Below are 14,361 nucleotides of genomic sequence, written 5' to 3' on the forward strand. Positions count from 1 at the left end.
ATTTCCCCCATCTCTCCCCTTTCTTTTTCCGTCCCATTTCCCCTTCTGTCACTGTTCATCTCCTCCCCCAACTCTCAGGTCAGCCATGCCCATCCACATGTGTACAAAAAAAAAAAGTCATTGAAGCAGGGCAATACTACTACAACACAAGATGCATCTTCTGTTGGGCAGTCTACACGTCGGGGCCTGGAAAACCGACCTTCGCCCTGATGTGTAGGCTACCCAGCAAAAAAAGTGGATAAATAAGATCGATTTATTCCCACACAACACATCTGACATACAGGGCAGCCTATATGCCTGAGATTGGAGAACTCGTTTTTGCCCGTATATCCTCACCTATTGCAACTATGAGCTATAAATCGCTACAGTGCTGACACTGGCGAGGCCTGAGGCTGGCTGTTTCTGTACCAGATTTCGTTGATATTGGTCCAGGCATTGGTCCAGGCATTGGTTTGGGATGAGATGCTGGATGTGCACTCGTACAAGCATATAATGTGCTATATATAATATATTTTTTTGAAAACTGACCTGATGAGGCAATTTCTGGGTAAAAATATGTAATAATACTTACTAAAGAAGCTAAAAGCAGCAATTATTAATAGAGCTATTTATTATGAGAGATCCTCAGTTACGCTTTACCGTGAGATATAGAGGGGTGCAACCAGCCATTGCTAAAATCTATGAGATGTAACTTTCGTTTTGGAAAAGAAACATCAATTACATTGTCCTCTTGAGCACCAACATTATTTTCAACACCACAATCATATCAACACCAACATCATCTTCAGCACTACCATCATATATAGTGATTCATTCCATGATCGACTAACTTTGACTGAGGTGGTGACACATTCACCACCAAGAAATAATACAACAAAATAAACTGTGATACAGGATAATTTGTGCAAAAAAAACTGCGACCAGTTCTTGTTAATGATGGAGATTAACATGTAGCTATGTTAATTGATTCAAACTGTCAGGTTGAACTTCAGATGACTGTTCAGGTTTAAAATTACATTTAGATTGTGCTGATCATTTGTCATTGTCCGTTTCTTGTGGGGTGATGCTAACCTTCAGCAAAATACTGTCTTAGAAGATGGACTAATTCACAATAATTAGGCCTCACTATTAACCGAAATAACATAGAAAGCCTTCTGGGATGAGAACTGAGTTCATCCCCTGTTACTTACTCCGAAAATGACGAGCTGTTTTATTGACTGCTTTTGAAATGATTCGTATTTCATGGAATGGCAAGTAAGACATGACCATTTTTTCTGAGTTCTCAACATACAGACAGCGTAGGGCACTAAGAGTCTCTTTCATCACAATGAAAAGCCTCCAGTGTCACATGGACAGCATATGCTGATGCAGTATTAAATGTGAACTGCCATCTGAGGATGCACCTACTGGTTTGAAACCGGAAACATCCTTGTACGTTTGTAAGTGGCTTTTGGCTAGTTGCTGTTTCTATTTTTTGTCAGAATTATCCTCTGCCGTAAATTATTCTGTTCTAGTAATCATGCTGACGAAATGAGCAAGTCTGAAGACTACAAACACAAATTTTGAAGCATAGGAATGGATTGCTGTTTTCAGTAGGACCTTGAGAAGCATGTCACTGATTTGTTGAAACCAGTGTTCAGGTTGGGTACAGAGAGCTTTACGTCTCTTACAGTTTCGTCACAGTGCTCTAATTGAGAACCATCATTACCACCAAAGTTCCCTGGTGACAGAATGTATCAGTGGTGATTTTGTTTGTGATAGTGATTGCATTTATGTTGTCAATGGTGTTAATATAGACAGTGATATTGTTGCTGACAGTGGAGGTAGTGTTGATGATGAAGATCGTATCGATGGTGACATGCTTGATGATGGTTTTGGTGCTGATATAATGCTACTGGCGTTGATGGTAATTGCATTGATGACAGTAGTAGTGTAATTGTTGGCATTGGTACGATGATGGCATAGGTATTGATGGTCGTACTGCTGTTGTTGATGAAAATGCTGCTGATGACAATATTGTTAATGACAACAATGGTGTCATGGCAGTGATGCGTTTGATAATGGAAGTTGTGTCAATGTGATGATAGTGTTCATAAAAGTGATTATATTTTCATTACTTCCGATTACAGAAGTTTGGTTACATGTGTCTGTATTTAGTAAGCATGAAATCATAATGGGCAGGCAGCACAAATGATGATCTGGCATGCATGACACCATGGCTATTTGAGCATCAGTGTATCATAATCAGGCATATTCTGTGCTGTTCAATGGGGTATTTGGGGCTTTCAGCACAACATCAGTTGATTGGCTGCATGTGGTTCTTAGAATATATGCAGTAAATATAACTACCAGATACTGGGCTGAAGATGAGTAGACCTGAGATAGTGTTGGAGATCAGTGAGCAGCACACAGAAGATAAGCACCAACTAAAAAATTGGCACGTGGATACTTGGGAAAAAGCGAGAGGAATGTGATAAGGGCCAGCAAGTTTATCTATCTTTTCCAATATCTTGGTGTGGTTACTGATGCCCCACATCAATCCCAGAGAAGCTATGGTTCATTTTGTGACTGTAAATGGCCCTTACACCATACACTTGCACTGTGTGTTGCTTTCAGAAAGCAGTCAGTGCACAAGTGGGGAAGTTTGTTCCCCAGAGTACTTTCTTTTTAAATGCTTCACATAACATATGAGATATAACAGAAGATACAGTAGGCAATGCATTAAGGAACACAGATACATGGACACAATTAAAGACAACTGCTAACACATCAAAAGCAGGATATTACATATACAGACAGATTCATCGATACAGAAGGTGCAGTAAGCAACAATGGGATGACATAGATAGTTGAAGTAGCTTTAGTACTGACAATGCAGTGAGTGACAGTGATGTTTCTGACACGGCAGACACACACACACACACACACACACACACACACACACACACACACACACACACACACACAGCCGCACGGCATAGCTGCGCGGTTCGAGGCGCCTTGTCACGGCCCTCGCGGCTGACCCTGTCGGAGGTTCGACTCTTCCCACGGGCATGGATGCGTGTCTTTTCCTTGGCGTAAATTAGTTTAAGTTACAGTAGTGTTTGAGCCCAGGGATCGATGATCTCAGCAGTTTAGTCCCATAGTCCTACCACAAATTTCCAATTTCCACAACACACAAAAATACACAAGTAACATAACATTTGTGAAATGACACAATTTACAGTTCATTAAGGATGAATTTAATTAAAAGCAAGAATAGTCAGAGTGGTCCATGGGTTGATATTATTCTACAATCTATGTTACATCTGTACACATCGCTGTAAAGTAATAATATAAAGGAACATTTCATTGTAAATGTAATAATACAAAAAGTAATATAGATGCATTATAAAGTAACATACAACCACACAGTATTAATTTAAACATTGTTAATATACAAGAGTGGCAGATCATGGATATTGCACAATATATTATATTGAAAATTAACATTAACAAGTACACTAATCATAGAAACTAGTTTTATTATGCAAATATGTATTTACGAGATTAATAATTGGGTTGACTTTGGCTTGTCATTATACAGGGCGTTCCAAAAAGAATATACATATTACAAAGTATTGTCATGTCCAAACTATCGATCGCTGCGCCTCGGCTAAACTATTGGAGAAACGAATATATATATATATATAGAAGAAAACATTCCACGTAGGAAAAATTGATATGTCTGCTTGTGTCTGTATATGTGTGGATGGATGTGTGTGTGTGTGTGTGTGTGTGTGTGTGTGTGTGTGTGTGTGTGTGTGCGAGTGTATACCCGTCCTTTTTTTTCCCCTAAGGTAAGTCTTTCCGCTCCCGGGACTGGAATGACTCCTTACCCTCTCCCTTAAAACACACATCCTTTCGTCTTTCCCTCTCCTTCCCTCTTTCCTGATGAGGTAACAGTTTGTTGCGAAAGCTTGAATTTTGTGTGTATGTTTGTGTTCATTTGTGTGTCTGTCGACCTGCCAGCACTTTCAATTGGTAAGTCACATCATATATATATATATATATATATATATATATATATATATATATATTATTTCCCCCCCCATGAACCATGGACCTTGCCGTTGGTGGGGAGGCTTGTGTGCCTCAGCGATACAGATAGCCGTACCGTAGGTACAACCACAACGGAGGGGTATCTGTTGAGAGGCCAGACAAACGTGTGGTTCCTGAAGAGGGGCAGCAGCCTTTTCAGTAGTTGCAAGGGCAACAGTCTGGATGATTGACTGATCTGGCCTTGTAACAATAACCAAAACGGCCTTGCTGTGCTGGTACTGCGAACGGCTGAAAGCAAGGGGAAACTACGGCCGTAAATTTTCCCGAGGGCATGCAGCTTTACTGTATGATTAAATGATGATGGCGTCCTCTTGGGTAAAATATTCCGGAGGTAAAATAGTCCCCCATTCGGATCTCCGGGCGGGGACTACTCAAGAGGATGTCGTTATCAGGAGAAAGAAAACTGGCGTTCTACGGATCGGAGCGTGGAATGTCAGATCCCTTAATCGGGCAGGTAGGTTAGAAAATTTAAAAAGGGAAATGGATAGGTTAAAGTTAGATATAGTGGGAATTAGTGAAGTTCGGTGGCAGGAGGAACAAGACTTCTGGTCAGGTGACTATAGGGTTATAAACACAAAGTCAAATAGGGGTAATGCAGGAGTAGGTTTAATAATGAATAGGAAAATAGGAATGCGGGTAAGCTACTACAAACAGCATAGTGAACGCATTATTGTGGCCAAGATAGATACGAAGCCCACACCTACTACAGTAGTACAAGTTTATATGCCAACTAGCTCTGCAGATGACGAAGAAATTGAAGAAATGTATGATGAAATAAAAGAAATTATTCAGATAGTGAAGGGAGACGAAAATTTAATAGTCATGGGTGACTGGAATTCGAGTGTAGGAAAAGGGAGAGAAGGAAACATAGTAGGTGAATATGGATTGGGGCTAAGAAATGAAAGAGGAAGCCGCCTGGTAGAATTCTGCACAGAGCACAACTTAATCATAGCTAACACTTGGTTTAAGAATCATGATAGAAGGTTGTATTCATGGAAGAACCCTGGAGATACTAAAAGGTACCAGATAGATTATATAATGGTAAGACACAGATTTAGGAACCAGGTTTTAAATTGTAAGACATTTCCAGGGGCAGATGTAGACTCTGACCACATTCTATTGGTTATGAACTGTAGATTAAAACTGAAGAAACTGCAAAAAGGTGGGAATTTAAGGAGATGGGACCTGGATAAACTGAAAGAACCAGAGGTTGTAGAGAGTTTAAGGGAGAGCATAAGGGAACAATTGACAGGAATGGGGGAAAGAAATACAGTAGAAGAAGAATGGGTAGCTTTGAGGGATGAAGTAGTGAAGGCAGCAGAGGATCAAGTAGGTAAAAAGAAGAGGGCTAGTAGAAATCCTTGGGTAACAGAAGAAATATTGAATTTAATTGATGAAAGGAGAAAATATAAAAATGCAGTAAGTGAAGCAGGCAAAAAGGAATACAAACGTCTCAAAAATGAGATCGACAGGAAGTGCAAAATGGCTAAGCAGGCATGGCTAGAGGACAAATGTAAGGATGTGGAGGCTTATCTCACTAGGGGTAAGATAGATACTGCCTACAGGAAAATTAAAGAGACCTTTGGAGATAAGAGAACCACTTGTATGAACATCAAGAGCTCAGATGGAAACCCAGTTCTAAGCAAAGAAGGAAAAGCAGAAAGGTGGAAGGAGTATATAGAGGGTCTATACAAGGGCGATGCACTTGAGGACAATATTATGGAAATGGAAGAGGATGTAGATGAAGATGAAATGGGAGATACGATACTGCGTGAAGAGTTTGACAGAGCACTGAAAGACCTGAGTCGAAACAAGGCCCCCGGAGTAGACAACATTCCATTGGAACTACTGACGGCCTTGGGAGAGCCAGTCCTGACAAAACTCTACCATCTGGTGAGCAAGATGTATGAAACAGGCGAAATACCCTCAGACTTCAAGAAGAATATAATAATTCCAATCCCAAAGAAAGCAGGTGTGGACAGATGTGAAAATTACCGAACAATCAGTTTAATAAGCCACAGCTGCAAAATACTAACACGAATTCTTTACAGACGAATGGAAAAACTAGTAGAAGCCGACCTCGGGGAAGATCAGTTTGGATTCCGTACAAATACTGGAACACGTGAGGCAATACTGACCTTACGACTTATCTTAGAAGAAAGATTAAGGAAAGGCAAACCTACGTTCCTAGCATTTGTAGACTTAGAGAAAGCTTTTGACAATGTTGACTGGAATACTCTCTTTCAAATTCTAAAGGTGGCAGGAGTAAAATACAGGGAGCGAAAGGCTATTTACAATTTGTATAGAAACCAGATGGCAGTTATAAGAGTCGAGGGGCATGAAAGAGAAGCAGTGGTTGGGAAAGGAGTAAGACAGGGTTGTAGCCTCTCCCCGATGCTATTCAATCTGTATATTGAGCAAGCAATAAAGGAAACAAAAGAAAAATTCGGAGTAGGTATTAAAATCCATGGAGAAGAAATAAAAACGTTGAGGTTCGCCGATGACATTGTAATTCTGTCAGAGACAGCAAAGGACTTGGAAGAGCAGTTGAACGGAATGGATAGTGTCTTGAAGGGAGGATATAAGATGAACATCAACAAAAGCAAAACGAGGATAATGGAATGTAGTCGAATTAAGTCAGGTGATGTTGAGGGTATTAGATTAGGAAATGAGACACTTAAAGTAGTAAAGGAGTTTTGCTACTTGGGGAGCAAAATAACTGATGATGGTCGAAGTAGAGAGGATATAAAATGTAGACTGGCAATGGCAAGGAAAGCGTTTTTGAAGAAGAGAAATTTGTTAACATCGAGTATTGATTTAAGTGTCAGGAAGTCATTTCTGAAAGTATTTGTATGGAATGTAGCCATGTATGGAAGTGAAACATGGACTGTAAATAGTTTGGACAAGAAGAGAATAGAAGCTTTCGAAATGTGGTGCTACAGAAGAATGCTGAAGATTAGATGGGTAGATCACATAACTAATGAGGAAGTATTGAATAGGATTGGGGAGAAGAGAAGTTTGTGGCACAACTTGACCAGAAGAAGGGATCGGTTGGTAGGACATGTTCTGAGGCATCCAGGGATCACCAATTTAGTATTGGAGGGCAGCGTGGAGGGTAAAAATCGTAGGGGGAGACCAAGAGATGAATACACTAAGCAGATTCAGAAAGATGTAGGTTGCATTAGGTACTGGGAGATGAAGAAGCTTGCACAGGATAGAGTAGCATGGAGAGCTGCATCAAACCAGTCTCAGGACTGAAGACCACAACAACAACAACATATATTATTTACATTAACAGCCGCAGAGGGTTCAATGAACCACCTTCATGCTGTCTCTGTACCGTTCCACTCTCGAACGGCGCGCGGGAAAAACGAGCACTTAAATTTTTCCATGCGAGCCCTGATTTCTCTCATTTCATCGTGATGATCATGCCTACTCCGCAACTGAAATCATTTTGTGTTCTCGAGTTTTTGAAGTGCAATTCTCTGATTACAGTGCAAAGACATTTCAGGTTGAGGTACCAAACTGATCCTCCGAAGGGATGGAACATTCGCAGATAGTATCGACAGTTTCTAGACACAGGATGTGTACGTAAAGGAAAGAGTCCTGGCCGCCCTCGTGTTGCTGAAGAGAACTTGGCATGTCTCTGCTGGGCTACACCGTCACCGGCTTTGTCACCCCCTGACTTCCTGTGGGGTTTCGTTAAATACAACTTTTATGTACCACCACTCCCAAAGAACCTGGAAGAGCTGAAGAACCGAATACGTTCTGCCATAACATCAGTAACGGAGGACATGCGTGCTCGAGTATGAGAGGAATTTGTGTATCGATGTGATATTGTTCGTGTCGCTGACGGAGGGCGTATTGAACATCTGTAATCTGAACTTCAGAGGCTAGTAAATATGTTTATGATGTTGTTGTTATGGTCTTCAGTCCTGAGGCTGTTTTGATGCAGCTCTCCATGCTACTCTATCCTGTGCAAGCTTCATCATCTCCCAGTACCTACTGCAACCTACATTCTTCTGCATCTGCTTAGTGTAGTCATCTCTTGGTCTCCCTCTACAATTTTTACCCTCCACGCTGCCCTCCAATACTAAATTGGTGATCCCTTGATGCCTCAGAAGGTGTCTTACCAACCGATCCCTTCTTCTTGTCAATTTGTGCCACAAACGTCTCTTCTCCACGATTCTATTCAGTACCTCCTCATTAGTTATGTGATCTACCCATCTAATCTTCAGCATTCTTCTGTATCACCAGATTTCGAAAGCTTCTACTCTCTATTTGTCCAAACTATTTATCGTCCATGTTTCACTTCCATACATGGCTACACTCCATACAAATACTTTCAGAAATGACTTCCTGACACTTAAATCTATACTCGATGTTAACATATTTCTCCATCAGAAACGCTTTCCTTGCCATTGGCAGTCTACATTTTATATCCTCTCTACTTCGACCATCATCAGTTATTTTGCTCCCCAAATAGCAAAACTCCTTTACTACTTTAATTGTCTCATTTCCTAATCTAATTCCCTCAGCATCACCCGATTTAATTCGACTACATTCCATTATCTTCGTTTTCCTTTTGTTGATGTTCATCTTACACCCTCCTTTCAAGACACTGTCCATTCCGTTCAACAGCTCTTCCAAGTCCTTTGCTGTCTCTGACAGAATTACGTCATCGGCGATCCTCAAAGTTTTTATTTCTTCTCCATGGATTTTAATAGCTACTCGGAATTTTTCTTTTGTTTCCTTCACTGCTTGCTCAATATACAGATTGAATAACATCGGGGAGAGACTACAACCCTGTCTCACTCCCTTCCTAACCACTGCTTCCCTTGCATGTCCCTCAACTCTTATAACTGCCATCTAGTTTCTGTACAAATTGTAAATAGCCTTTCGCTCCCTGTATTTTACCCCTGGCACCTTCAGAATTTGAAATATGTATATGAAGTTTCATATTCGTATGTATTAGGGTTTAATAAATATATGCATTCGAAATAGGTATATTGCTTTTGAAACCCCCTGTATTTTCAACAGCCATGTAAGAAGCGTGCATAACTTAATTAAATTAGGTCTATAGAAGTCCGGTCCCAGACTGCTACAGTCATCAGAAGAGAGCCAAGCGGGATGTAGTGGCGAGGACCTAGTTGCGCTCGAGAGTGACAAGAAAACATAACTGACAATAGTACCTTTATTAAGGGGATCACGCCCTGTCTGAAACTTCCTGGCAGATTAAAACTGTGTGCCCGACCGAGACTCGAACTCAGGACCTTTGCATCAGATGGTAGAGCACTTGACCGCGAAAGGCAAAGGTCCCGAGTTCCAGTCTCGGTCGGGCACACAGTTTTAATCTGCCAGGAAGTTTCACATCAACGCACACTCCGCTGCAGAGTGAAAATCTCATTCTGCACGCCCTGTCTATCTAACCCATGTTAATTTAGGCAAGTATTTGACCCATTTCTGAGAAAGCTATTTGATGCAGGACCTTAATATTTTTACTGTATGTTACCTGATGCTAATAGAGTCAGCTGTACTAAAATCTACGTGATCTATTTTATAGTTTTTAAGAAATATATTTTTTAAATTTATTAACAGAAATATGAAGTTTTTTCTGTAGAAAATATTTTTTTGTGAACTTCCTTATCGGGGAATATTAATGAATGTAGTACCAGAGGTGGCTTTCTGTGTTATGCAGAGTGTCGGAAAATTTCATTCATCTATGATAGATTGATATAATGGAGCATATGTACTGAAAATTTTAGTTTGCAGGAAATTGATTTTAAAGAAAAAACCTTTGGAAATTTGTTACTTAATTAAAACTGTTCTGCTGCATATGATGGGCCTTCTTTGGCCTCCAGCAGATGTTCCAGCTTCTTTTTCACCTTCCTGGATGTTTGTCTTGCTTTCTTGGCCATATTAGAGGCAGACCTGTTTGCATCGGCTATCGTCATTTTATTACAATGTTGCAGCCCAGTGATCATATTTTCACAAGGATTAATTCCCAGTTTTCTCAGTACTCAACACTTTACAATATTACCACAACTGAATGTAATATCAGTATCATGAACTCCTACAGTCTTAGGAAGGCGGTTCCAAATTATGCTGTTGTAGCACTCATTTGGGTGCAGACATTTCCTTAGGAGGTCAGGATGAGCCAAGTCTCTGAAAATAGGTTTAATTGCTGTAATAACAGCAGCAGGAAGAGAATGCTGGTGAAAATAAGATTCTCCAGTTGTCTGAGCCCTATTGTATTTTCACCACGAATTTTCTCCAGATGGACACAATCCATGACATGGCTCAACATCGGTAGAGGACTTACGGAAGAAAGTGGCCCAAACATCGCTCTTCATTGCCTTCAGATTTTCTTTATTTTTCCTAATTGCCTGCCCATACTATACCTTCAATTTTTCTATGACAACTACTCGCAATCACACTTGAACAAAACTAACAGCGTGTTTGAAAGCGCATTGTTTACAAACAGTAGAAACAAAAGAATACCGATCGTTGCATTCCAAGGACAGCCAACACACTCAGGAGTAAAAAAAAAAATCCGTAACGTGCAATGTAGGGGAAATAAAGACATAAAATATATGCAGAGAAGTGGCTGACAGAAAAGTGGGCGTGGCACATAAACTCACGTGGTAGGAAAATACTCTTTTTGAGCAAAATCCTTTTCAGAGTCCTTAAATAAAACCTTAATCTATCGAAATATGATGAAAACCGAAAATCGATTTTTTTCGACCTGAACCGCGGTGTTGTCCCCTCAAGCAGTAGTACAGGATTACGCCACAGCCGGGCCAGTGGAGCAGCGCCGCGTCAGCACCAGAAACGCGGCGTGCGTTTGTCTCACAGAACTGCCAGGTCAGCGCAGCGCCGGGAGGCAGGCGCTACGTCACGGGGAATCCGGCGGCCTGCAGCTCTACGAATCGATCTCCAAAGGGCACTGGTTGATGTCGAATATTTGCACTCAGTAGCCAGGCCTAACGACCACCGCAAGCACTCGCTGGCAAGCTGGTGGTTGGCTCTCAGCCCACGTTTAGGAGACAGGAGCCGGCAGCATCAGAGTTGCCTCGGAAGTTAGCTCTGCAGCGTTCTTCTAGCCAGACTCGTGGTTCCATAGATGATCAAAGACCGCTACACTATGTGATCAAAAGTATCCGGACACCTGGCTGATAATGACTTAAAAGTTCGTGGCGCCCTCCGTCGGTAATGCTGGAATTCGATATGGTGTTACTCACCCTTAGCCGTAACGACAGCTTCCACTCTCGCAGGCATACGTTCAATTACGAGGTGCATTCAAGATCTAAGGCCTCCGATTTTTTTCCTCCGGACTGGAAAGAGATAGAAACATGCGCATTGTTTTAAAATGAGGCCACGTTCATTGTCAATACGCCCCACAGATGGCAGCACCGTACGGCAGATGGAATTTTACCGCCAGCGGCGAGAATTAGAACTGTTTTAAATACTTAAAATGGCGACGTTTTCCTTACTTGAACAGCGTGCAATCATTCGTTTTCTGAATTTGTGTGGTGTGAAACCAATTGAAATTCATCGACAGTTGAAGGAGACATGTGGTGATGGAGTTACGGATGTGTTGAAAGTGCGTTCGTGGGTGCGACAGTTTAATGAAGGCAGAACATCGTGTGACAACAAACTGAAATAACCTCGGGCTCGCACAAGCCGGTCTGACGACATGATCGAGAAAGTGGAGAGAATTGTTTTGGGGTATCGCCGAATGACTGTTGAACAGATCGCCTCCAGAGTTGGCGTTTCTGTGGGTACTGTGCACACAATCCTGCATGACGACCTGAAAATGCGAAAAGTGTCATCCAGGTGGGTGCCACGAATGCTGACGGACGACCACATGGCTGCCCATGTGGCATGTTGCCAAGCAATGTTGACGCGCAATGACAGCATGAGTGGGACTTTCTTTTCGTCGGTTGTGACAATGGATGAGACGTGGATGCAATTTTTCAATCCAGAAACAAGCGCCAGTCAGCTCAATGGAAGCGCACAGATTCACCGCCACCAAAAAAATTTCGGGTAACCGCCAGTGCTGAAAAAATGATGGTATCCATGTTCTGGGACAGCGAGGGCGTAATCGTTACCCTTTGCGTTCCAAAGGGCACTACGGTAACTGGTGCATCCTACGAAAATGTTTTGAAGAACTAATTCCTTCCTGCACTGCAACAAAAACGTCCAGTAAGGGCTGTGCGTGTGCTGTTTCACCAAGACAACGCACCCGCACATCGAGCTAACGTTACACAACAGTTTCTTCGTGATAACAACTTTGAAGTGATTCCTCATACTCCCTACTCACCTGACCTGGCTCCTAGTGACTTTTGGCTTTTTCCAACAATGAAAGACACTCTCCATGGCCGCACATTCACCAGCCGTGCTGCTATTGCCTCAGCGATTTTCCAGTGGTCAAAACAGGCTCCTAAAGAAGCCTTCGCCACTGCCATGGAATCATGGCGTCAGCGTTGTGAAAAATGTGTACGTCTGCAGGGCGATTACGTTGAGAAGTAACGCCAGTTTCATCGATTTCGGGTGAGTAGTTAATTAGAAAAAAAATCGGAGGCCTTAGAACTTGAATGCACCTCGTACGTCCTGGAATGTTTCTTGGGGAATGGCATGGTGGCTAACGAATAGTACGTGACGGTTTTGTAAGATGATTCCATCCCCAGTATGAGAAGTAAACCTGATTTCGACGAGACGTGGTTCATGCAAGACGGCGCTCGACCCCATCGAAGCAGGAGAGTCTTTAATATCCTGGAGGAGCACTTTGGGGACCGCAGTCTGGCCAGAGACCACTGGCTTGGGCCTCGATTGCCCGCCATATTATGCAGATCTGAACACATTGCACTTCTTTTCGTGGGTCCATATTTAAAGACAAGGTGTACAGTAAAACCCGCAAGACTATTGCTGACCTGAAAACAGCCATCCAGGAGGTCAGCGACAGCATCGATGTCCCGCCACTTCAGCGGGTCTTGCACAATCTCGCTATTCGTCTGCGCCACTTCGTCGCCAATGATGGGAGGCATGTCGAACATGGCATAACCTAAATCGGAATATCTATAGTGTCATGTACATGTTGAATAAGGTGTGTGCAGGCCGTAGTTTGTAACTAATTAACGTTCTTCTCATATAGTTCCACAATTTTCACCTTGTATTATACAGGGTGAGTCACCAAACGTTAACCGCTGGATATATTTCGTAAACCACATCAAATACTGACGAATCGATTCCACAGACAGAACGTGAGGAGAGGGGCTAGTGTAACTGGTTAATATAAACCATAAAAAAACGCACGGAAGTATGTTTTTTAATACAAACCTAGGTTTTTTAAATGGAACCCCGTTAGTTTTGTTAGCACATCTGAATATATGAACAAATACGTAATCAGTGCCGTTCGTTGCATTGTAAAATGTTAATTACATCCGGAGATATTGCAACCTAAAGTTGACGCTTGAGTACCACTCCTCCGCTGTTCGATCGTGTGTATCGGAGAGCACCGAATTACGTAGGGATCCAAAGGGAACGGTGATGGACCTTAGGTACAGAAGAGACTGGAACGGCACATTACGTCCACATGGTAACACCTTTTTATTGGTCTTTTTCACTGACGCACATGTACATTACCATGAGGGGTGAGGTGCACGTACACACGTGGTTTCCGTTTTCAATTACGGAGTGGAATAGAGTGTGTCTCGACATGTCAGGCCAATAGATGTTCAATGTGGTGGCCATCATTTGCTGCACACCATTGCAATCTCTGGCGTAATGAATGTCGTACACGCCGCAGTACATCTGGTGTAATGTCGCTGCAGGCTGCCACAATACGTTCTTTCATATCTTCTGGGGTTGTAGGCACATCACGGTACACATTCTTCTTTAACGTACCCCACAGAATGAAGTCCAGAGGTGTAAGATCAGGAGATCGGGCTGGCCAATTTATGCGTCCTCCACGTCCTATGAAACGCCCGTCGAACGTGTACCTCACTCCTCACGGTAATGTACATGTGCGTCAGGGAAAAAGACGAATAAAAAGGTGTTACCATGTGGACGTAATGTGCAGTTCCAGTCTCTTCTGTACCCAAGATCCATCACCGTTCCCTTTAGATCCCTACGTAATGCGGTGCTCTCCGATGCACTCGATCGAACAGCGGAGGAGTGGTACTCAAGCGTCAACTTTAGGTTACAATATCTCCGGATGTAATTAACATTTTACAATGCAACAAACGGCACTGATTACGT

The sequence above is a fragment of the Schistocerca cancellata genome, chromosome 12, assembly GCF_023864275.1.
Source record: "Schistocerca cancellata isolate TAMUIC-IGC-003103 chromosome 12, iqSchCanc2.1, whole genome shotgun sequence".
Classification (NCBI taxonomy): domain Eukaryota; kingdom Metazoa; phylum Arthropoda; class Insecta; order Orthoptera; family Acrididae; genus Schistocerca; species Schistocerca cancellata.